This window comes from Chiloscyllium plagiosum, unplaced genomic scaffold (assembly GCF_037043375.1).
Source record: "Chiloscyllium plagiosum isolate Xiang-an unplaced genomic scaffold, Cpla_swu_hap1 HiC_scaffold_44, whole genome shotgun sequence".
Classification (NCBI taxonomy): domain Eukaryota; kingdom Metazoa; phylum Chordata; class Chondrichthyes; order Orectolobiformes; family Hemiscylliidae; genus Chiloscyllium; species Chiloscyllium plagiosum.
The window spans coordinates 15853176-15879394 of record NW_028270182.1 but is presented as its reverse complement, the minus strand read 5'-3'; the positions used below and the strand labels follow the sequence as shown (position 1 = coordinate 15879394).

Genomic DNA, 26219 nt, shown 5'->3' with positions numbered 1-26219 from the left:
CTGTCACCGTACACATGGATACATCACTGACCTTACTCTTACTGTCACCGTACACCCAGATACATTACTGACCTTACTCTTACTGTCACCGTACACCCAGATACATTACTGACCTTACTCTTACTGTCACCGTACACATGGATACATCACTGACCTTACTCTTACTGTCACCGTACTCCCAGATACATCACTGACCTTACTCTTACTGTCACTATACACCCAGATACATTACTGACCTTACTCTTACTGTCACTGTACACCCAGATACATCACTGACCTTACTCTGACTGTCACCGTACACATAGATACATCACTGACCTTACTCTTACTGTCACCGTACACCCAGATACATCACTGACCTTACGCTTACCGTCACTGTACACATAGATACATCACTGACCTTACTCTTACTGTCACCGTACACCCAGATACATCACTGACCTTACGCTTACTGTCACCGTACACATAGATACATCACTGACCTTACTCTTACTGTCACCGTACACCCAGATATATCACTGACCTTACTCTTACTGTCACCGTACACCCAGATACATCACTGACCTTACTCTTACTGTCACCGTACACCCAGATACATCACTGACCTTACTCTGACTGTCACCGCACACCCAGATACATCACTGACCTTACTCTTCCTGTCACCGTACACCCAGATACATCACTGACCTTACTCTTACTGTCACCACACACCCAGATACATCACTGACCTTACTCTTACTGTCACCGTACACCCAGATACATCACTGACCTTACTCTTACTGTCACCGTACACCCAGATACATCACTGACCTTACTCTTACTGTCACTATATACCAAGATACATCACTGACCTTACTCTTACTGTGACCGTACACCCAGATACATCACTGACCTTACTCTTACTGTCACTGTACACCTATAAACATCACTGACCTTACTCTTACTGTCACCGTACACCCAGAAACATCACTGACCTTACTCTTACTGTCACTGTACACATAGATACATCACTGACCTTACTCTTACTGTCACCGTACACCCAGAAACATCACTGACCTTACTCTTACTGTCACCGTACACCCAGATACATCACTGACCTTACTCTTACTGTCACCGTACACCCAGAAACATCACTGACCTTACTCTTACTGTCACCATACACCCAGAAACATCACTGACCTTACTCTTACTGTCACCGTACACCCAGATACATCACTGACCTTACTCTTACTGTCATTGTACACCCAGATACATCACTGACCTTACTCTTACTGTCACCATACACCCAGATACATCACTGACCTTACTCTTACTGTCACCATACACCCAGATACATCACTGACCTTACACTTACTGTCACTGTACACATAGATACATCACTGACCTTACTCTTACTGTCACCATACACCCAGATACATCACTGACCTTACTCTTACTGTCACCATACACCCAGATACATCACTGACCTTACTCTTACTGTCACTGTACACATAGATACATCACTGACCTTACTCTTACTGTCACTGTACACCCAGATACATCACTGACCTTACTCTTACTGTCACCGTACACATAGATACATCACTGACCTTACTCTTACTGTCACCATACACCCAGAAACATCACTGACCTTACTCTTACCGTCACTGTACACCCAGATACGTCACTGACCTTACTCTTACTGTCACCGTACACATAGATACATCACCAAAAGAGAGAAGGCAAAATCGGATGTAATGGTGTTACAGTTAAATAAAGGTAATTATGAGGGCATGAGAGAGGAACTGATGAAAATAGGCTGGAAGCAGAGCCTAGAGGGGAAGACAGTAGAGCAAAAATGGCAGGAGTTTGTGGGTATAATTGAGGACATTGTACAGAGGTTCATCCCCAAGAAAAGAAAGATTATCCGGGGAGGGATTAGACAGCCATGGCTGACAAAGGAAGTCAGGAAATGTATTAAAGAAAAAGAGAGATCCTATAAAGTGGCAAAGAGCAGTGGGAAATCAGAAGATTGGGAAGGCTACAAAAACAGAGGATAACAAAGAGAGAAATAAGGAAGGAGAGGATCAAATATGAAGGTAGGCTGGCCAGTAATATTAGAAATGATAGTAAAAGTTTCTTTCAATACATAAGAAACAAACGACAGGCAAAAATAGACATTGGGCCACTTCAAACTGATGCTGGAAGCCGAGTGATAGGAGATAAGGAAATAGCTGGAGAACTTAATAAGTACTTTGCGTCAGTCTTCACAGTGGAAGACATGAGTAATATCCCAACAATTAAAGGGAGTCAGGGGCTGAGTTGAGTATGGTTGCCATTACAAAAGAGGAAGTGCTAGAAAAGCTAAAAAGTCTTAAAATTGATAAATCTCCTGGCCCCGTTGGGCTACATCCTAGAGTTCTGAGGGAGGTGGCTGAGGAAATAGCGGAGGCGTTTCTCTCTCGGCCTTTCTCTCCATTAAATTGTCACTGGACAACAAATACCTTTACGCCTTTACTGACAGCGGGCAGCAATATACATGGGCACAGCTTCCCCAAGGGTACACGGAGAACCCCACTGTCTATGTCCCTGCGGTACATCAGACCATGAAAGCCCTCCACCTGTAATGTAAAAGCCCCTTGGCTCAATATGCTGATCATTTATTAGTGGCCTCCGATTCGCCTGATGCCTGCATGCATGACCATTTTGCATTGCTCCACTGTCTGGCTCAGGATGGATGTAAGGTCTCTGATGAAAAGATGCAGCTCTCCCAAAAGGCAGTACAATATTTGGGCTGTGAACCTTTGCACAGTCTCAGAGCACTGTGGTTCGAATCATAGCCATCATTAATGCCTCTGCTCCCACTATACGAACTGAGCTTTTGTCCTTTTTGGGCATGGTGAATTACTGCAGACATTGGATACCAGACTATCGAGTTATTGATGCGCCTCTCCACCGTGTATCCTCGCCAAACCAGCTGACCCAGGTGAACTGGACACCTGAAATGTCACCAGCCATTTGGTAACTTAAACTTTGCTTAACCTTAGCACCTTGGGCATCCTTGCTGACACACAGCCCTTTCAGCTTTATGTTAACGAAAAGAAGGGATAGGTTTCTGGCATTCTAACACAAGTGCAGGGGTATCTCAAGTGCCCTGTAGCCTTTTATTCTGTACAGTTACCACAAGTTCTAAGGGGAATGACTGTACTGGTACAAACATCTCCCCTATTGTACTAGATTATCCGTGTACAGTTTTCTTTCCTCATTCGATCTCCTGAATGTACATCATAAATCCTATCTAAAGGCCTTAACCCCAATATATTCTTGATGGACCACACTGACACCTCCAGTGAAGAGTGACCAGCTCTTAAATTTATGCAGACAGCTTCCAAACTGGATCTGGTCAGTTATTCAAACATTTCCTCATGACAGACAATTTAGAAACATCCTTGAACAAGTGGGAAGTGCATGGAGTAAATTGGCCAATGGACTACCACAAGGCTCACCATTTAGTCAGGTAGGTAAAAACAATGATTGCAGATGCTGGAAACCAGTTTCTGGATTAGTGGTGCCCACCTTCATCCCCCTCCGTCCATGCATCAATGAATTTAATACACGCCGTGACATCGAACACTTCTTCCACCACCTCCGCCTCTGAACTTACTTTCACAATCAGGACTCCTGCCCACCTTCCGATGACCCCTTCGCCCACCTTCAAACCACTCCATCCACCTGGACATCCCGCGGTGGCCTATTACCCGCCCTCGACCTCTTCATTTCCGACTGCCGCCAGGACATTAACTGCCTCAACCTGTCTACCCCCCTCCCCCACTCCAACCTCTCACCCTCACAACGCGCAGCCCTCCAACCCTCTGCTCCAATCCCGACCTCACCATCAAGCCAGCAGATAAAGGGGGTGAAGTGGTAGTCTGGCGCACTGACCTCTACACCGCTGAAGCCAAACGGCAACTCGAGGACACCTCTTCCTACTGCCCCCTCGACTATGACCCCACCCCCCATCACCAAATCATCATCTCCCAGACCATACAGAACCTCATCATCTCAGGAGATCTCCCACCCACAGCTTCCAACCTCATAGTCCGGGAAACCCGCACTGCCCGGTTCTACCTCCTTCCCAAGATCCACAAGCCTGACCACCCTGGCCAACCCATTGTCTCAGCATGCTCCTGCCCCACTGAACTCATCTCAACACTGTCCTATCTCCCCTAGTCCAGGAAATCCCCACATACGTTCAAGACACCACCCACGCCCTCCACCTCCTCCAAGACTTCTGTTTCCCCGGCCCCCAACGCCTCATCTTCACCAAGGATATCCAATCCCTCTACACCTCCATCCACCATGACCAGGGCCTCCAAGCCCTCCGTTTCTTCCTCTCCCGACGTCCCCAACAGTACCCATCCACCGACATTCTCATTCGTTTTGACCGAACTGGCCCTCACCCTTAACAATTTCTCCTTTGAATCCTCCCACTTCCTCCAGACCAAAGGGGTAGCCATGGGCACCCGTATGGGCCCCAGCTATGCCTGTCTCTTTGTTGGCTACATAATTACACCGGCACCACTCCCCACCTCTTCCTCCGCTACATTGATGACTGCAATGGCGCCACCTCGTGCTCCCGCGAGGAGGTTGAGCAATTCATCAACTTCACCAACACATTCCACCCTGACCTTACATTTACCTGGACCATCTCTGACACCTCCCTCCCCTTCCTGGACCTCTCCATCTCCATTAATGCCGACCGATTGATACCGACATTTTTTACAAACTCACCGACTCCCACAGCTACTTGGATTACACCTCTTCCCACCCTACCTCCTGCAAAAATGCCATCCCATATTCCCAATTCCTCTGCCTCCGCCGTATCTGCTCCCAGGAGGACCAGTTCCACCACAGAACACACCAGATGGCCTCCTTCTTTAGAGACCGCAATTTCTCTTCCCATGTGGTTAAAGATGCCCTCCAATGCATCTCGTCCACATCCCGCACCTCCGCCCTTAGACCCCACCCCTCCAACTGTAACAAGGACAGAACGCCCCTGGTGCTCGCCTTCCACCCTACCAACCTTCGCATATACCAAATTATCCGCCAACATTTCCGTCACCTCGAAACAGACCCCACCACCAGGGATATATTTCCCTCCCCACCACTTTCCGTCTTCTGCAAAGACTGTTCCCTCCGTGACTACCTGGTCAGGTCCACACCCCCTACAACACACCCTCTCATCCTGGCACCTTCTGCCACCGCAGGAATTGCGAAACCTCCGCCCACACCTCCTCCCTCACCTCCATCCAAGGCCCTAAAGGAGCCTTCCACATGCATCAAAGTTTTACCTGCACATCCACTAATATCATTTATTGGATCCATTGCTCCCAATGCGGTCTCCTCTACATTGGGGAGACTGGACGCCTCCTAGCAGAGGGCTTTAGGGAACATCTCCGGGACACCCGCACCAATCAACCACACCGCCCCATGGCCCAACATTTCAACTCCCCCTCCCACTCTGCCGAGGACATGGAGGTTCTTGGCCTCCTTCACCACTGCTCCCTTTCCACCAGACACCTGGAAGAATTACGCCTCATCTTCCGCCTCGGAACACTTCAACCCCAGGGCATCAATGTGGACTTCACCAGTTTCCTCATTTCCCCTTCCCCCACCTCACCTCAGTTCCAAACTTCCAGCTCAGCACTGTCCCCATGACTTGTCCTATCTGCCTATCTTCATTTCCACCTATCCACTCCACCCTCCTCCCAACCTATCACCTTCATCCCCTCCCCCACTCACCTATTGTAATCTCTATGCTACTTTCTCCCCATCCCCACCCTCCTCTCGCTTATCTCTCCACCCTTCAGGCTCTCTGCCTGTATTCCTGATGAAGGGCTTTTGCCTGAAACGTCAATTTTACTGCTCCTCGGATTCTGCCTGAACTGCTGTGCTCTTCCAGCACCACTAATCCAGAATCACCATTTAGTCAAATGACTTGCCAATGACCATACCTGGCAAGTTTGGCTATGTTGATGGTAGCTAGTGTGCCACATGAGCTCCATAATTCTGCAGCTTGGACCAGATCCTTAATGAAGGTGTTACAAAGGTGATGGAATACTGCAGAACATGGCGTCTTACACTGAATCCATCATCAATCATATCCAGTGCATGTCAGCTCCACGGCACCAGTGTCCAAACTGAATTGTGCATCTACATTGATGGCAGACATGATCCCAGTGGTAAAAAGTGTGGTGTTGGAAAAGCGCAATAGGTCAAGCAGCATCAGAGGAGCAGGAGAATCGACGTTTCGGGCATAAGCCCTCCTTCAGGAGTGAGGTTGCTTTGCCAAGCGGGCTGAGATAAAAGGTGGGGGGGTATTTGGGAGAGGCGCGCTGGGAATACGATAGGTGGAAGGAGGTTAAGGTGAGGGTGATAGGCCGGAGAGGGGGTGGGGGCGGAGAGGTCGGGAAAAGATTGTAGGGCAGTGCTGAATCCGGGGTTGGGACTGAGATAAGGTGGGGGGAGGGAAATGAGGAAGCTGGAGAAATCTACACTGATCCTGTGTGGTTGAAGGGTTCCTAGGCAGAAGATGAGGTGCTCTTCCTCCAGGCGTCATGTGGCCAGGGTCTGGCGATGGAGGAGGCCAAGGACTTGCATGTCCTTGGTGGAGTGGGAGGGGGAGTTAAAGTGTTCAGCCACGGGGTGGTTGGGTTGATTGGTGCTGGTGTCCCAGAGGTGTTCCCTGAAACGTTCCGCAAGTAGGCGGCCTGTCTCCCCAATGTAGAGGTGACCACATTGGGTGCAGCGGATACAGTAAATGATATGTGTGGAGGTGCAGGTGAATTTGCGACGGATATGGAAGGATCCATTGGGGCCTTGGAGGGAGGTGAGGGGGGAGGTGTGGGCGCAAGTTTTGCACTTCTTGCGGTTGCAAGGGAAGGTGCCAGGAGTGGAGGTTGGGTTGGTGGGGGGTGTGGACCTGACAAGGGAGTCGCGGAGGGAGTGGTCTCACCGGAACGCTGATAGGGGTGGGGAGGGAACTATATCCCTGATGGTGGGATCTGTTTGGAGGTGGCGGAAATGACGGAGGATGATATGATGTGTGGAAGGTGAGGACCAGTGGGTGGAAGGTGAGGACCAGTGGGGTTCTGTCCTGGTGGCGATTGGAGGGGTGGGGTTCAAGGGCGGAGGTGCGGGAAGTGGAGGAGATGCGGTGGAGAGCATTGTCGACCACGTTGGAGGGGAAATTGCGGACTTTGAAGAAGGAGGTCATTTGGGACGTTCGGTAGTGGAACTGGTCTTCCTGGGAGCAGATGCGGCAGAGGCGAAGGAGTTGGGAATATGGAATGGCGTTTTTACAGGGGGCATGGTGGGAGGAGGTGTAATCTAGGTAGTTGTGGGAGTCGGTCGATTTGTATTAAATGTCTGTGTTGAGTCGGTCGCCTGAGATAGAAATGGAGAGGTCTAGGAAGGGGAGGGAGGAGTCTGAGATGGTCCAGGTAAATTTGAGGTCTGGGTGGAAGGAGTTAGTAAAGTGGATGAACTGTTCAACCTCCTCGTGGGAGCACGAGGTAGCACCAATACAATCATTGATGTAGCGGAGGAAAAGGTGGGGGGTAGTGTCGGTGTAGCTGCGGAAGATGGACTGTTCCACATATCTGACGAAGAGGCAGGCATAGCTGGGGCCCATGCGGGTGCCCATGGCTACTCCTTTGGTTTGGAGGAAGTGGGAGGATTGACATGATTCCAGCCAACATCCTTGTGTGTGATTTGAGACAGAAATGTGATCGTGGGTAATAATAAAAGCGAAATCTTGCCAATATAATATCAGTGAAAATAACGATCAGATCAGCAGAGTGAGAGATAGCGGAGAAAGGCTGAGCTGAGGCCAATGCCAAAAAAACAAGTGACAGTAGCAGGGAGGCTGGTAAGGATAGCACTGGTGCCTGGCACCACTGGGGAGCAGGGGACACCAGTGGCATTAACTGCCCTCAAGTCCTGCACAAATCTCAACATCCCAGTTTTCCTGGTTTAGGAACAGGGAGGATAGGAGTGTTGCAGTGGCTCGTGATAGGAGTGTTGCAGTGGTTCGTGATAGGCACCAGGATGCCTTGCTGTAGGAGGGAATCAATAACTGATTATATCCCACCTTTGGCAGCTGGTGACAAATTGTACAGTCTAATAGAGGGTAGGATGGCCCCATGTCTCACGGTGACTGTACGAGGCAGAGCTAATATAACTCTGCCTGTGACATTGGAGTGCTGTGCTTATAATGATGATGGCATATTATTGACCATCAAGGGGTTAGCATAGGAGCGGGAGGGCAGCTAGGTCTACAAGGTAAAGGTTGTATCTTCGAATGAAGGAAAACAACACAAGCAAAACTCCTCCTGTCCTCAGCAGGCAATAACACTGCACACAGGCGTGATGTCCAGGAAATATCGTGGGTAATAATAAAAGCGAAATCTCGCCAATATAATATCAGTGAAAATGACAATCAGATCAGCAGCTGCCATTACCACAAGGTAGCGGGTAGAGCAAGGGGAAATGCTGCAGTTGCCCTGGGAAAGGATGACAATTGCCAGCAAATTAACTGTGAGAGAAAAATGAGAAAAGGTGTGGTGACTTACTGATCAGAAATACCCCCTACTTGTTCCAAGGAGCAACAGTAAGATTTTACCAACAACAATCAGCGCCAATTCTGGTAGGCACAGAACGCCATTTGAAACCTTGATCATACCTCAGTCGATAAACCAAACTTTCCCCTGCTGTTGACATTGGACCAAATCCTAATCACAGTCACAACAGGACCATAAAACAGGTCATTAAAACCTGAGTAAAATTTCATGCAAGTCTACTCCATGTGTCTTACACAAGTGCAACATGACAGAGCAAACAGGGCTGCTTCACTGACAATGTGAGAGTGTTTCAACTCTTGTGAGATTTACATTGTATATCTACCCATCTGTATATGACAGACACCTCAACGTGCAGTGATCAGGAGGGCAATTTTCATGATTTGAATCTCCTGACTAGGTGAGAAGGAGAGAATTTCCAGAAGAGGTAGTGGTTGGATGAAGCTTTACAAATCAAAACAGCTTTGATATCCTTCAATTCCATTGTGAAATGAAGAAAAAGCTATCTCCGATTTAAAATTAACAACTGATCCATTGTGAAAAGAAAATCTCTAAACCTCTCCCAACCTTTGTGTGTAGAAGAGCTTCCTAACATCTCTCCTGCATGACTTGGCCCTAATTTTCAGAGTTCGTTCCCTCCTTCCAGAATCCCTCACTAATAATATTAGTTTATCTTTTCCTGTTAATATCGTATTGGACTTTACTCAGATCAGCCATACACCTTCAAAATTCTGGCGAAAACAGGTCTTATTTGTACAACAAAAATCAATTGCTTGGCAGTTCTGGCAGCATCTGTAGGAGATAAAGCAGAGTTAACATTTCGGGTCCAGTGACCCTTCTTCAGAACTAACCTGCCTGATGTCTCCTCGCACTTTCAAACCGTATGAAAGTGAAACAGATGACAGAACGCTGAGATCAGAAAATGCTGCTGCAGCAGTGAAGATGGGAGTCTCTGTCAGTGTAGGATTGTACCGAGAATGCTGCTCAGTGAATTACCATCACTGTCCCAATGTCTGGATAAGGCTGACCAGTCGGTGAGCTGGAGGTGTTATTGTTCATATGGTAAAACCAGAGAACAGATCAGCAGCAAATTAAAACAAGTTCAATTATCATAGCGCCATACCCGGGATGCCAATATAACCAATGATGGTATAGAACGCCTTCTGCACGTGTTGAATTGGCAGGTGCATTTTTCTGTGTGAGGTGATCTGTCCCTTCAGGTAGCTGACAAGTTCCTTGTTTGAGACTCTGAGCTGATGCATTCCCAGAGACGCTGCCTTATACTGTATGAAAGCTCCTTGGGGAGATCGAGGTGACAGAATTGCTCAGCGTTGTTGCTGTTTTTCACGTTTTTGTAAATCAACAATTATAATAGCAAGGCAAAAGTGGGGACGGAAGATGCTGGAAATCAGAGTCTAGATTGGAGTGGTGCTGGAAAAGCACAGCCGGTCAGGCAGCATTCGAGGAGCAGGAAAATCGACGTTTCGAGCAAAAGCCCTTTATCCTTTTCCAGCACCACTCCAATCTAATTATAATAGCAAGTCTAATCCCAATGATGAAGGAGCGTTGCTGCTCAGTACATCATAATGAAATAACAAAATCAGAATCTGGAATCTGTCAGCAATAACGCTGTCCACTCAAACACCACGAGCCCCATCCCAAGATCACAAACTATTTCAACTGATGCTGCATTGAGACAGTTCATTTCAAGTGTGAAAATAGATCTCCGTGCTGTCCTTCTGTACTCTTGGGTAGGAGCTGCCCTCATTATACAAGACCATTTCACTCACTGATTGGAATGTGATTTTTCTCACGCATTGAATGTGTACATTACTGTGGGGTCAGTATTTATTCCCCATTCCCAATTTCCCAGGATCTGGAGTCACATGAAGGGCCAAGTGAGGAGAACATACAGCCTTTCCTGAGGGAAGGAGGGCTTAGTGAACAAGATGGACTTCCAACAGTGGGGGACGTCACTGACCTTCCTTTTGTTGTCACTATCCATCCTTTTCAAGGGGCAACTGGGAATGGGTAATAATCACTGGCTACCCAGTGACGCCCACTCCCACCAATGAATATAACCCTGGGGATACTACCTATCGCTATCATGTAGCCCCTAATTGTGCCCAGTATTTTTCAGAGTGATGGTACCCATCTGTTGCGATATTTACATTTTGCAGCCTGCAGTCATAGCGACCAGGTTCCCAAGTTATATCAAGGGGAGTGCAGTGAGGACCACGGCTTGATGTAAGAGGAGCTGCATTCATGGATGACAGGCTCTGGCCATGTGATGGTATGGCCTGTTCATTCACATTTACTTAAGAGTGTTCCCTGCCAAAGTCCCCTGTCTGTCCACAGCATATGGGAGGGTGTCATGGTAACCTATCCAAATATCGTTCTTCATATAATTCCAATTTTTTTGACTTCAAAGGTTCTCATCCCAACTTTGTCCCTCGAGATAATTGGAATCCCGAGCATCAAGCCCAGTGCCTCACCGAGAGTGTCCTTGCAGCTGGCATTAACCCAGATCTTGCTGGCTGGCCAGCATTGCTAGCCCTTCACTATTTGCCCTTGAGAAGGTGGTGGTGAGCTGCCTTCTTGAATCAGTGCAGTCCACTGAGCCTGGAACTCTGTGGCCAGTGGTGTTCGGGGGAATCAGCTGTGGGATCTCTGCTGTTTGTGATTTTTATGAATGGCTTGGATGAGGAAGTGGAAGGGTGTATTAATAAGTTTGCCGATGACACAAAGGTTGGTGGAGTTGTGGATAATGTGGAGGGCTGTTATAGGTTGCAACAGGATATTGACAGGATGCAGAATTGGGCTGAGAAGTGGCAGATGGAGTTCAATCTGGAAAAGTGTGATGTGATTCCCTTTGGAAGGTCAAATTTGAATGCAGAATATAGGATTAAAGGCAGGATTCTTGACAGTGTGGAGGAACAGAGGATTTGTGGTCCTCCATTTTACCAGAGCAGCGAGGAGAGAAGGAGGAGTGAAGCGAGGGCTGCCGGGAAGTTAAAGGTTTAATTTATATTTGGGCAGTGGATAAACCCAATACACTACACGTGTAGTATCTCCCTCCCGCCCCCCTCCTTCAACCGAAGAAAAAGACCCTGTAAGGTAAGGCTTTTATTTCTTACCCTTTTCATTTAATTAAGTGCATTGTTTGGTTTCAGTTAATTCATATAAAGCTAAGACCTCTTGCTTGATGGCATGTGACTCTTGCTTGATGTGGGAGCTTAGGAACGTGTTGGATGTTCCTGACTCTTACACATGCAACAAGTGCGTCCAGCTGCAGCTGTTGTTTGACCGCATGACGGCTCTGGAGCTGAGGATGAACTCACTGTGGAGCATCCGCGATGCTGATGAGGTCGTGGATAGCACGTTTAGTGAATTGGTCACACCGCAGGTTGGGATTGCTGAGGGAAACAGCGAATGGGTGACCAAAAGGCAGAAAAGGGGTAGGAAGGCAGTGCAGGTGTCCCCTGCGGTCATCTCCCTCCAAAACAGGTATACCATTTTGGATACTGTTGGGGGAGCTGGCTCACCAGGGGAGGGCAGCTGTTGTCAAAATCATGGCACTGTGGCAGGCACTGCTGTTCAGAAGGGCGGGAAAAAGTTTCGTAGGGCCATAGTCATAGGGGATTCTATTGTGAGGGGAGTAGATAGGCGGTTCTGTGACTGAAAACGGGACTCCCGGATGGTATGTTGCCTCCCAGGTGCTCAGGTCAGGGATGTCACCGATCGGCTGCACAGCATTCTAAAAGGGGAGGGTGAACAGATAGTCGTCTTGGTGCGTGTAGGCACCAACGATACAAATAGAAAGCCAGATGAGGTCCTGAAAGAAGAATTCAGGGATCTCGGAGAGAAGTTAAAGGGGAGGACCTCAAAGGTAGCGATCTCAGAGTTATTACCAGTGCGACATGCTAGCCAGCGTGGAAATGAAAAAATAGGCAGGATGAACACGTGGCTTGAGAGCTGGTGTAGGAGGGAGGGGTTCAGATTTGTTGGACATTGGGACTGGTTCTGGGGAAGGTGGGACTATTACAAAAGGGACGGTCTACATCTGAACCAGACTGGAATCAATGTCCTTGGGGGAGTTTTTGCTACTGCTGTTGGGGAGGTTTTACACTAATGTTGCAGGGGGCTGGGAACCAGAAGAAAAAACAAGTAGGCAGAGAGGTGGAGACTAGAGATTATAAGAAGTATGAAGATAACATTAATAAAGGGGAGAATAGAGAGCAGGTGAGCGCAAAAGAACTGGTGGCCTGAAATGCATCTACTTTAATGCAAGGAGTATAGTTTGTAAGGCAGATGAACTTAGGGCTTGGATTGGTGCCTGGAAGTATGACATTATTGCCATCACAGAGACTTGGTTGAAGGAAGGGCATGATGATTGGCAACTAAATGTTCCAGGATATAGATGCTTCAGACAGGACAGGGAGGGAAGTAAAAGAGGGGGTGGAGTTGCGTTGCTGGTCAGGGACCATATCACAGCTGTGCTAAAGGAGGACACTATGGCGGTCTTGGGTAGTGAGGCATTATGGGTGGAGCTGAGAAATAAGAAGGGTGCAGTTACATTGTTGGGGTTGTATTACAGACCTCCCAACAATGAGTGTGAGGTAGAAGAACAAATAGGTAAACAGATTATGAATAAATGTAGAGGCAATAGGGTAGTGGTGATGGGAGATTTTAATTTTCCCAACACTGACTGGGATGCACTTAGCGTCAGAGGTCTGGATGGAGTAGAATTTATAAGAAGCATCCAGGAAAGTTTTCTAGAGCAGTATGTCAATAATCCGATGAGGGAAGGGGCCATATTGGACCTCATACTGGGAAACGAGCCAGGACAAATGGTAGAAGTTGCGGTGGGGGATTTCTTTGGGAACAGTGACCACAATTCTGTAAGTTTTAGAATACTTGTAGATAAAGAAGAGAGTGGTCCTCAGGGAAGAGTACTAAACTGGGCCAAAGCCAATTATATCAAAATTAGGCAGGAGCTGGGAAATGTGGAATAGACACAGCTATTTGAAGGGAAGTCCACATTTGAGATGTGGGAGGCTTTCAAAGATAGGTTAATGGTAGTGCAGGATAGGCATGTCCCGTTGAAGGCAAAGGATCGGAAGGGCAAGATTCGTGGACCGTGGATGACAGGAGAAATTGTACGACTCGCCAAGAGGAAATGGGAAGCGTACATAAGGTCTAGGCAGGTAAGAACAGAACGGGCCCTGGAGGAATATCGGAAGAGTAGGACAAGTCTTATACGAGGAATCAAGCGGGCTAAAAGGGGTCATGAAATAGCTTTAGCAAGCAGAATTAAGGAGAATCCCAAAGCATTTTACTCTTATATAAGAAGCAAGTGGGTAACTAGAGAAAGAATTGGTCCACTAAAAGATAAGGAAGGAAGGCTGTGTGCTGAACCTGAGAGAATGGGTGAGATTCTGAATTATTACTTTGCATCAGTGTCCACTGAGGAAAGGAACATGATGAATCTTGAGATTAGAGATAGAAGTTTGATTAGTCTGGATCACATTGGCATAAGTAGGGAAGATGTGTTGGGTATGCTAGAGGTTATTAAGGTGGACAAATCCCCAGGACCAGAAGGGATCTATCCCAGGTTGCTGAGGGAGGCGAGAGAGGAAATAGCTGGGGCCCTGACAGATATCTTTGTGGCATCCTTAAATACAGGTGAGGTGCCAGAGGACTGGAGGGTAGCTTATGTTGTCCCCCTGTACAAGAACGGTAGTAGGGATATTTCGGGTAACTACAGACCAGTGAGCCTGATGTCAGTGGTGGGGAAGTTGCTGGAGAGGGCACTAAGAGATATGATCGATTTTATATTTAGAAAAGAATGAGCTTATCAGTGATAGGCAACATGGTTTTGTGCGGGGGAGATCGTGCCTTACCGACTTAATAAAGTTCTTCGAGGAAGTGACCAAGTTGTTAGATGAAGGAAGGGCTGTTGATGGCATATACATTGACTTTAGTAAAGCTTTTGATAAGGTTCCCCATTGTAGACTAATGGGGAAAGTAAAGTCACATGGTGTGCAGGGTGTTCTAGCTAGGTGGATAAATAACTGGTTGAGCAGCAGGAGACAGAGAGTAGTAGTTGAAGGGGGTTACTCAAAATGGGGAAAGGTGACCAATGGTGTTCCACAGGGGTCAGTATTGGGGCCACTGTTGTTTGTAATATACATAAATGATCTGGAAGAGGACACTGTTGGTATGATCAGCATGTTTGCAGATGACACGAAGATTGGTGGCATAACCGAAAGCATAAGGGACTGTCAGAGAGTACAGGAGGATATAGATAGACTGGAGAGTTGGGCGGAAAAGTGGCAGATCGCTTTCAATCCAGACAAATGTGAGGTGATGCATTTAGGCAAGTCTAATTCTCGAGTGAATTATACAATGAATAGAAAAGCATTGGGAAAAGTTGATGGGAAGAGAGATCTGAGAGTGCAGGTCCATTGTACCCTGAAGGTTGCTGCACAGGTGGATAGAGTGGTCAAGAAGGCATATAGTATGCTTGCCTTCATTGGAAGGGTTATTGAGTATAAGAGCTGGCAAGCCATGTTAAAATTGTACAAGACGTTGGTTCGGTCTCATTTAGAATATTGAGTACATTTCTGGTCGCCACATTACCAAAAGGATGTGGACGATTTTGACAGTGTGCAGAGAGGGTTTACGAGGATGTTGCCTGGTATGGAAGGTGCTAGCTATGAAGGGAGGTTGAGTAGGTTAGGTTTATTTTCACTAGGAAAAAGGAGATTGAGGGGGGACCTGATTGAGGTTTATAAAATCATGAAGGGTATAGACAGGGTGGCTAGAGGCAAGCTTTTTCCCAGGGTGAAGGATTCAATAATGAGAGGTCATGTTTTCAAGGTGAGAGATGGAAAGTTTAAGAGGGGTATAGGCAGCAAGTATTTCACACAGAGAGTGGTGGGTGTTTGGAACACGTTGCCAGCAGAGGTGGCAGAGGCGGTCTCGGTAGATTCATTTAAGATGCGTCTGGACAGATGCATGAGTAGGTGGGCAGCAGAGGGTTACAAATGCTTAGGAATTGACCGACAGGTTTAGACAGTACATTTGGATTGGCTCCCACACATCCCCCTCCTCTAACCAAACAAAAATGGGTCTGTACGCCGGGTTGGTAGGGTGACTAGTCTTTTTTTACTCTCTTTTATTTCTTCAGTTGGCCCATTGAGAATTTAGAATACTGAGAATGGAGGTGAGGGCCAGTTGCATGTTCCTCCTGCAGAATGTGGGAGGTAAGGGTCACCAGGAGTGATCTTGCTAACTGTGTCTGCAGTAAGTGCAGCCGACTCCAGTTCCTCAAAAACCGTGTTAGGGAACTGGAGCTGGAGCTGGATAAATTTTGGTTCATTTTGGAGGCAGAGGGGGATATTGAGAGGAGCTACAGGTAGTCAGAGCTCAGGTCAAAGAAGAAGGTAGATGGGTTACTGTCAGGGGGTGGAAAAGTAACCGGCAGGCAGTGCAGGCATCCCCTCTAGCTAGTCACCTCAATAACAAGCATACCGTTTTGGATACTGTTGGGATGGACAGACTTACCGGGGTAAGCAATGGGGCACAGAGTCTGTCCTGTTGCTCAGAAGGGAACTGGGCAGAGGAGCAGAGCGTTAGTCACTGTGGACTCCACAGTTAAGGGATAAAGATAGGAGGTTTCATGGGAATGAGAGAGACTCACGGTTAATGTGTTGCCTCCCAAGTACCAGGGTTCGTGATGTCTGTGATCATGTTTTTGGGATCGCTGAGCGGGAGGGGGAGCAGCCACAAGTCGTGGTCCACACAGGCACCAACCACATAGGTAGGAAGAGAGATAGGGATTTAAAGCAGAAATTCAGGGAGCTAGGAAGGAACAGAATTGTTATCTCTGGTTTGTTGCCCATGCCACATGCTAGTGAGGTGAGGAATGGGGAGATAGAGGAGTTGAACACGTGGCTACAGAGATGGTGCAGGAGGGATGGTTTTGGGTTTCTGGATATTTGGGGCTCTTTCTGGGGAGGTGGGACCTCTACAAACAGGATGGCCTTCACCTGAACCAGAGGGGTACCAATATCCTGGGGAGGAAATTTGCTAACGCTATTCAGGAGGGTTTAAACTATTTCAGCAGGGGGATTGAAACCTAAATTGTAGTTTGACAATAGAGGAGGTTGAGAGTAATGAGGTCAGAAATAAGGTTTCAAGGTCGCAAGAGGGCACCAAGAAGCAAGTGTGTCTACTTCAACGCCTGGAGCATCTGGAATAAAGTGGGTGAACTTGCAGCATGGGTTGGTTCCTGGGACTTCGATGTGTGGCCATTTTGGAGACATGGGTAGAGCAGGGACAGGAATGGTTATTGCAGGTTCTGGAATTTAGATGTTTCAGTAAGAACAGAGAACAAAATAAAAGAGGGGTTGGTGTGGCATTTTTAATCAAGGACAGTATTACGGTTGCAGAAAGGATATTTGAGGACTTGTCTACTGAGCTAGTATGGGCTGAAGTTGGAAACAGGAAAGGAGAGGTTTATGTTGGGAGTTTTATGTAGGCCTCCAAATAGTTCCAGAGATGTAGAGAAAAGGTTAACAAAGTGGGCAGGAATGTTGAGGTTAGGTGGATTAGTCAGGGGGAATGCAGGGTTACAGGGACAGGTGGGGTGGGGGTGGTTGCCTGGAGACAGATGTTCCTCGAATGAGGTGGAGTGGTGGCTCAGTAGTTAGCACTGCAGCAGCACCAGGGACCCAGGTTCAGATCCTGCCTCGGGTGACAGTCTGTGTGGAGTTTTACACATGCTCCCTGTGTCTACATGGGTTTCCTCCAGGTGCTCCGATTTCCTCCCACAATCGAAAGATATGCAGGTCAGGTGAATTGGCCATGATAAATTGCACAAAGCGTTAGGTGCATTATTCACGGGTAGGTAGGGGAATCGGCCTGGGTGGGTTACTCTTCAGAGGGTCATTGCAGACTCGTTAGGCTGCAGGGCTTGTTTCTAAACTGTAAGGAATCTAATCTAATTTAAAGATTATCCTCGATATGTGCTAGAGTGAAAGGGTAGTTGTTATGGGGTACATTATCTTTCGAAATATTGACTGGGAATACTATAATTCAAGTACTTCAGATGGCTCAGTTTTTGTCCAATGTGTGCAGGATGGTTTCCTGACACAGTATGTAGACAGGCCAACAAGGGGCGAGGCTACATTGTATTAGGTAATGAACCCAGCCAGGTGTTAGATTTGGAGGTAGGTGAGCACGTTGGTCGATAGTGACCACGATTTGGTTATGTTTACTTTAGTGATGGAAAGGGATAGGTAAAGACCGCAGGGCAAGAGTTATAGCTGGGGGAAAGGCAATTATGATGCGATTAGCAAGATTTAGGATGCATTGGATGGGGAAGGAAACTGCAGTAAATGGGCACAATTAAAATGTGGAGCTTATTCAAGGAATAGCGACTGCTTGCCCTTAATATGTATGTACCTGTCAGGCAGGGAGGAGGTTGTCGAGCGTGAGAGCCGTGGTTTACGAAGGAAGTCGAATATCTTGTCAAGAGGAAAAAGAAGGCTTTCTCTCTTTCTCCAGAGTTTTGTAATAGGATCCATCTTAGACTTCCAGATGAAGTGGAAGATGTCTTGGGTGACTAAAAAGCTGCAGGTTTATAGAATGGAGCAGAGAGAGTGCCTCACATGTGATGACTAGGTTTTTAACCACAATGGACAGGAATTAGTGCTCCCAAAAGATTAGTTTCTGCCAAACCTTGGTGATACACACCTCCCAAGCTTTTATACACTCCCCAGCCCATCCAAACCATCATCTCAGAACCTTCAGGTAATCTGTCCTGATGGTGAAGGGGTTAAAGGATCGATCTGACCAGTGCCCAAAAAAAAAGTGGCCTTGATTTACGTTAGTTCTCGAAGCCAGTTCAAACTGATCGCAGATGTTCATGAGTCTGTGCGCTAATAACAGATCCAAACAGAAAATACAGGGAGGCTGTGACCTGCAGGCCCCCACTACCTGGAGTAGCCACCCTCTGAGTCCTTCCTGATGGGCTCAGCAAATGGCTTTATGTAACACACGCATAAGACAGGAAGCTTTCAGATTCACACCCACTGATTGAGACTGCACCCATTCCTAACAATGGGCCAAATTTGGTGCAGCTAATCCATTGCTTCACACACCTCTCAGTCTGCTTCAGAGAGATACTGAGTGCTGGACACTGCTCACTGTCTGCATCACAACGATGCTGATCTGCTGAACACTCCTCCCAGTCTGAATCACAATGAAGCTGATCTGCTAGACACTGTTCCCAGTTTGTTTCATAATGATACTGACCTACTGGACAATCCTCCCAGTCTGCCCCACAACAAAGCTGATCTGCTGGATAGTGCTCACAGTCTGTTTCACAATAATACTGAGCTGCTGGACACTGCTCCCAGTCTGCCTCTCAATAATACTGAGCTGCTGGACACTGCTCCCAGTCTGCCTCACAATAATACTGACTGCTGAACACTGCTCCCAGTCTGCCTCACAATAATACTGGCTGCTGGACACTGCTCCCAGTCTGCCTCACAATAATACTGACTGTGGGACACTGCCTCCAGTCTGCCTCACAGTAATACTGACTGTGGGACACTGCCCCCAGAATGCCTCACAATAATACTGACTGTGGGACACTGCCCCCAGAATGCCTCACAGTAATACTGACTGTGGGACACTGCTCCCAGACTGCCTCACAATAATACTGACTGTGGGACACTGCCCCCAGAATGCCTCACAGTAATACTGACTGTGGGACACTGCCCCCAGTCTGCCTCACAATAATACTGACTGTGGGACACTGCCCCCAGTCTGCCTCACAATAATACTGACTGTGGGACACTGCCCCCAGTCTGCCTCACAGTAATACTAACTGTGAGACACTGCCCCCAGTCTGCCTCACATTAATACTGACTGTCGGACACTGCCCCCAGTCTGCCTCACAGTAATACTGACGGCTGGACACTGCTCCCAGTCTGCCTTACAATGAAGCTGATCTGCTGTATACTGCTCCCTGTCTGCCTCACAATAATACTGATGGCTGGACACTGCTCCCTTTCTGCCTTACAATGAAGCTGATCTGCTGGACACTGCTCCCAGTCTGTTTCATAATGAAGATGATCTGATGGACACTGCTCCCAGTCTGCCTCACAATAATACTGACTGTGGGACACTGCTCCCAGTCTGCCTCACAATAATACTGATGGCTGGACACTGCTCCCAGTCTGCCTTACAATGAAGCTGATCTGCTGGACACTGTTCCCGGACTGTTTCATATTGAAGCTGATCTGCTGGACACTGCTCCCAGTCTGCCTCACAATGATAATGACTACACTAACAAAGTGAAACCACTCTTGATATATTCCAACCCTTACCTTCTGCTGGGCTCCTAATACTGGTTTCAGAGTCTGCAACATGTAAGGTAACAGATGTTAAAGAATCTTGCATGTGAAATTAGGTTCATATCACAGTCACAAGATAATGAATATCAGCAAGCTCATCATATTTGTTCCCGCCATGATCTCCAGTGAAGGGGATGACGTTATCCCAGTTTTCTTCCGGTTTATTTATTTTGATGAATGAACATGTTTTTATTCCTACAAATGTCAGTTAAATAATTACAAAATCAGTGATGGAACTGAGATCAACAATTCCAACTCTGGCGAAATTGGGCGTATTCTCCTTGAAGCAGTTACGATTAAGAAGTGACCTTACGGAGATGTCCAAGATTATGAATGGTTTTGACAGGGTTAAGTAGGTTATTCTGTTTCCACTAGTTGGTATGTCAGTATCTCATGGTCACATTTCAAGACAGTCAGCAAGGTCACTGGGAGTGAAATGAGGAGACACTTCTTTACTGAGAGAATAGTTAGGGTTTGGAATGCACTGCCTGCGGCAATGGTGGATGCAGATTCCACACAATCCAAAGATGTGAAGGTTAGGTGGATTGCTCATGCTGAATTGCTCATAATGTTTAGAGATATGTAGAATAGGTGGATTAGCCATAGGAAATGCAAAGTTGCAGGGATAGTGTGTGGTGAGTCTGGGTGGGAGGCTCTTTGGAGAGTTCGTGGGGACACGTTGGACCGAATGGCATTTCCATACTGCAAGGATTCACGAACACCTGAGTGCACCTCTGTCCAGAGTGTTGAGCAGTTTTCTTTTTCAGAATTCATTCCCAGGATGTGAGTGTTGCTGGCTAGGCCAGTATTTATCGCTCATCACTAATTGCCCAGAGGGCTGTTAAGCATCATCAACGCTGTTGTGGGTCTGGAGTCACAAAATAGGCCAGACCAGGTAAAGATGGCAGATTTCATTCCCCCAAAGAACATGAGTGAAAAGCTACTTGTTAGTATAGTATTTAGTATCCCTGTCTGTCACACGGGAGATTGGGTTCAATTCCCCAACAGGAAGTGCATGCTGTACCTGAGCTCGGCAGTGCACCTGTAAGGGCATGTTCTCTTCTTTCAAAAGTAGATTGGAGGCAGATGTTCACAGGTGAAGGGATGGCTGGAAAATGGAAAGCCTTCAAAAATGAGACAGTGAGAGTCCAGAGACAGTATTTTCCTATTAGGGTGTAGGGCAAAGCTCGGAGAACTAGGGACATCCAGGGAATACTGAATTAAGAAGAAATTCAGGTTTAGTGAAGAAAATGAAGGAAGCATATGTCAAGTGCAGACAGCAGAGATCGATTGAATTCTCAGAAGAGTAAAGAAGAAGTAGAAGTATGCCTAAGAGGGAAATCAGGAGGGCAAAAACGGAACATGAGATAGAATTGGTAAATAGGAATAAGGAGTTCTGTAAGTACATCAAGGACAAAAGGCTAACTAGGGCAAGAATAAAGATCAGAGTGGAGAGTGTGGTGCTGGAAAGGACCTGAGGAAGGGCGTATGCCTGAAATGTCAATTCTCCTGCTCCTCGGATGCTGCCTGACCTGCTGTGCTTTTCCAGCACCACTCTCTCCATGCCGTTCTCCAGCATCTGCAATCCTCACTTTCTCCCCTTAAAGATCAGCAAGGCCAAACATATGAGGAACCACAGGAGATGGAGGAGATACTAAACAAATTTTTCACATCAGTGTGGGGAGAGATATGGAAGATTGAGAACACTGGGAAATAAAAAGCAACATATTGAAAAAGGTCAACATTACAGAGGGTGAAATGTTGGACATCTGTATCTGTCTCTGTGTGTGTCTGTCCATGTGTGTTGCTGTCTGTATACCTTAGTGTGTAACTAGCTATGTGTATCTGTAGGTACATGTATATTAGTGTGTGCATTATAGTGCATTTTTCTTGCTTGGGTGTCTCTCCTGTGTGTACCTCTGTGTCTGTCCCTGTGTGTTTGTGTCTGAGAAGTGTCAATGTATCCATGTGCATCGATGTTTGAGAGCATCTTTGTGTCTGTAACTCTGCTCAATGGGGTCTCTGTTGTTCTGGGGGGTGAAGTCATTGAAATAGTGTTAAACGCCTCTCTATCTCTCTCTCTTTTTGTTTAAAGTGACAATGTTGATGTGTTTGTGTGTGTCCATCTCCGCCCGCAATGGGAATCATTTTGTCCTGATGGAAGTTTGAATGAATGAATTAAAATGTGATGATTCAAATGCTCAGAATCCATCTCTCTCTGTTGTCTGTCCTTTTCACATTTAAAGTGATACAATGCTATTCTCTGCTGGACCCTGCACGTCATTGCACAACATTCGATTTATTTTTGGAGAAAGCATCGTAATCTGTAAATCTCTCTCATTGTACGTTTGCTTTGTTCTTTGAAAATGCCTTTGGAGACACATAGCAGTTTTGCCTGGTCCGTTGCAATGTTGTCCCTGAGATATGAGTAGGAGGAGATGAATATACCAAGTGCTGGTCTCATCCCCCCCTGTTTTGACTCCTTTTTCACATAGAATTTGTGAGAGTACACCAGAAAACATTGTTAGCTGCAGAAAGTGCAATAAAATTCACCCTGTCTCCTCACTGAACGGTTCACTGGGTGATGCCTGGATGCAACTGCAATGGAAAGACTACTTAATGAGTATAATGTCAGGAATACTGCTCAAAGACAAATCTTTTCTACATTGCAGAGGGAGCACAACATTTTTTCACTCAGTGTGTGTGTGTCTGTGTCTGCGCCTGTATTGATGTGCTGTCAGTTTGGAATGTGCTGTGAGATGCTGCCCTTCCTCTCTCCCTGTCTGACAGAATCCTTGAGGATTTCCTTTCTTCCCCATCTTCCGACGCAGTGGTGTTTGGTGGCCAGCAGATGGCGGCATTCCATCATTTTCAACACGAGCTTCATCACACAATTTTAACTTTTTACCCCATGACAGAAAATTTTTGGTTGTGACTGTACTGGAGGAGCAACCCATTGCAAATGGGAACCTTGATGCTAAAAAATAATGAGCCCAGCCATTTGTTATCACATATAAGTTTTATTTATTTATAACATAAGGAACTCATGTAACTAGATATTTTGCTGTGTTAATGAACTTTGCTCTGAATCTGGACAATGTTGCTGGCACGGTGGCACAGTGGTTAGCACTGCTGCCTCACAGCGCCTGAGACCCGGGTTCAATTCCCGCCTCAGGCGACTGACTGTGTGGAGTTTGCACGTTCTCCCCGTGTCTGCGTGGGTTTCCTCCGGGTGCTCCGGTTTCCTCCCACAGTCCAAAAGATGTGCAGGGTCAGTTGAATTGGCCATGCTAAATTGCCCGTAGTGTTAGGTAAGGGGTAAATGTAGGGGTATGGGTGGGTTTCGCTTCGGCGGGTCGGTGTGGACTTGTTGGGCCGAAGGGCCTGTTTCCACACTGTAATGTAATCTAATGTAATCTAATCTAATAAATAAATGCTTTGCCGATGGGTTCTGATAACATTGTGTAATCGCTGGCCACAACTTCCTGACTTGGGAATACACCATGATCCCTTCAGGGTAGCGAGGTCAAAATCCTAGAATTCTCTCCCTAACAGTTGTTGGTCTACCTACAACACATGAGCTGCAGTGGTTCAAGGAAACAGCTAGCCACCACCTTCTCAAGAGGCAACTAGGGATGGATAATAATGGCTGACTCAGTCAGTGAGGTCAACATCCCATGAGTGATTGCGAAAAATATCGCTTCATGGTCTGGAACTTCACTGTAGAGGTTTGTTTTTCATTACACAAGGTATTCATGTAACCAGAGATCTTACTGCGTTACTGATCTTCACTCTGAACCGGGGCAATGTTGCTGCATAAATAAATGTGTTTGTGCAACAGTTTAGGTTCTGCAGCATGAAACCAACTCTTCTGAAATGATATAGAAGAGGTGGGTAATCGTCAGGATTAATTCCTCGAATGACATAATATAAGAAATCTACAACAATGATTAACCACAGGAAGATGAAGCTCCCAGAGATGGTGAAGAGCAAAATCGCAGCCTTCCTTCTGCTCTCCATCTCTGGGTCTTTGTGATTCTCTCCTTTGCTCTCACCCTTCAGCCTCTTCCGGACTCGACTGGTCACTAAAATGTGTCTGACTGTCAGAGCATTGAGCAACAGAATTAAAGCGAATGGCAGTAAAGGGGTCAAAACTGTATCAAGCCAATCTAATATCACCCACCAAGTCTCAGTATAGTAGCTTGATTTTGTTAGACAGTAGAATGCCACATTGTTAATTATCCTTTTAGGTTCATACTGAAAATAGAAGGGGATGTTTTTCAAGCAAAACAGGGTGCAGGTTGTTGCGAGAACCACAGTCGCAGTTTTCTTAGTACAATATTTTGTTCTCAGCTTCTGACAACAAATGGTCACAAATCGGTCAAAGGAGAAAGCGATGGTAAACCAGACAGAGCAGTCTGTCGCTGCATGAGTCAGGGCCCCAATAACACTGCACACAGGCGTGATGTCCAGGAAACATCGTGGGTAATAATAAAAGCGAAATCTCGCCAGTATAATATCAGTGAAAATGACCATTAGATCAGCAGCCGCCATAACCACAAGGTAACGGGTAGAGCAAGGGGAAACACCACAGTTGCCCTGGGAAAGGATAACGATCGCCAGCAAATTAACTATGGGAGAAAAATTGGAAAAGATGCGGTGAATTACTGATCAGATATGTCTCCTACCTGTTCCAAGGAGCAACAATAAGATTTTACCTACAACTATCAGAGCCAACTCTGTTTGGCACAGAACCCCATTCATACCCTAATCATACCTCAGTCATTGGACTGTGGATAAACCAAACTCACTCCTGCTGTTGACATTGGACCAAATCCTTATCAGAGCTGCAACAGGACCACAAAACAGGTAATCAGAATCTGAGTAAAATTTCAAGCAAGACTACTCCATGTCTCTTATACAAATGCAGCATAACAGATCAAACAGGGCTGCTTCAGTGAGAATGTGAAAGTGTTCATACTGCTGTGATATTTACACTGTAAATCTATCGATCTGTACATGACAGACATTTCAATGTGCAGAGATCAGGAGGGCAATTTTCAAGATTTGAATCTCCTGAGAAGGAGAGAATTTTCAGAAGAGATACTAGTAAGATGAAGCTTTACAAATCAAAACAGCTTTGATATCCTTCAATTCCATTGTTAAATGAAGATTTAAAATTAATAAGTGATCCCTTGTGAAAAAGATTTCCAAACCTCGCCCACCCTTTGTGTGTAGAAGACCTTCCAAATATCTCTCCTGAATGTTTTGGCTCTAAATCTCAGAGTATGGCCCCTCATTCCAGAATCCCCCACCAATAGTATTAGTCTATCTTTTCCTGCTAATATCACTCAGATCTGCCCTTAACCTTCAAAATTCTGCCAAAAACAGGCCTCGTTTGTACAACAAAAACTAATTGCTCAACAGGTCTGGCAGCATCTGTGGGAGATAAAGCAGAGTTAATGTTTCGGGTCCAGTGACCCTTCTTCAGAACTAACTTGCCTTAGATGACGGAACACTGAGATCAGAAAATGCTGCTGCAGCAGTGAAGTTGGGAGTCTCTGTCAGTGGAGAATTGTACTGAGAATGCTGCTCAGTGAATTGCTGTCACTGTCCCGGTGTCTGGATAAGGCTGACCAGTCAGTGAGCTGGAGATGTTATTGTTCAAAAGGTAAAACCAAAGAGCAGATCAGCAACAGATTAAAGCAAGTTCAATTGTCATAACACCATACCTGGGATGCCAATAACACCAAGAATGGTATAGAACACCTTCTGCACATGTTGAATTGGCAGGTGCATTTTCCTGTGCGAGGTGATCTGTCCCTTCAGGCAGCTGACAAGTTCCTCGTTTGAGACTCTGAGCTGATGCATTCCCAGAGACGCTGCCTTATACTGTGTGGAAGCTCCTTGGGGAGATCGAGGTGACAGCATTGCTCGGCTTTGTTGCTGTTTTTCACATTTCTGGAAATGAACAAACCCATTACAATAACAAGTGTAATCCTGATTACAGAGGGGGGTTACATGATAATGAAATAACAAAAGCAGAATCTGGAATCTGCCAGCAATAACGCTGTCCACTCAAACACCATGAGCCCCATCCTAAGATCACACCCTATTTCATGCTGGTATTGAATTGGGGTGGACAAGTTCAACCTGTTGGACTAAAACCTGG

General features: G+C 46.5%; 1 pseudogene; it reads right to left on the bottom strand.

Annotated features, from left to right (window-relative positions):
* Window positions 1–23764: 23764 nt before the first annotated feature.
* On the bottom strand, window positions 23765–25846 carry LOC148137315 (putative G protein-coupled receptor 139; annotated as a pseudogene).
* Window positions 25847–26219: the final 373 nt, after the last annotated feature.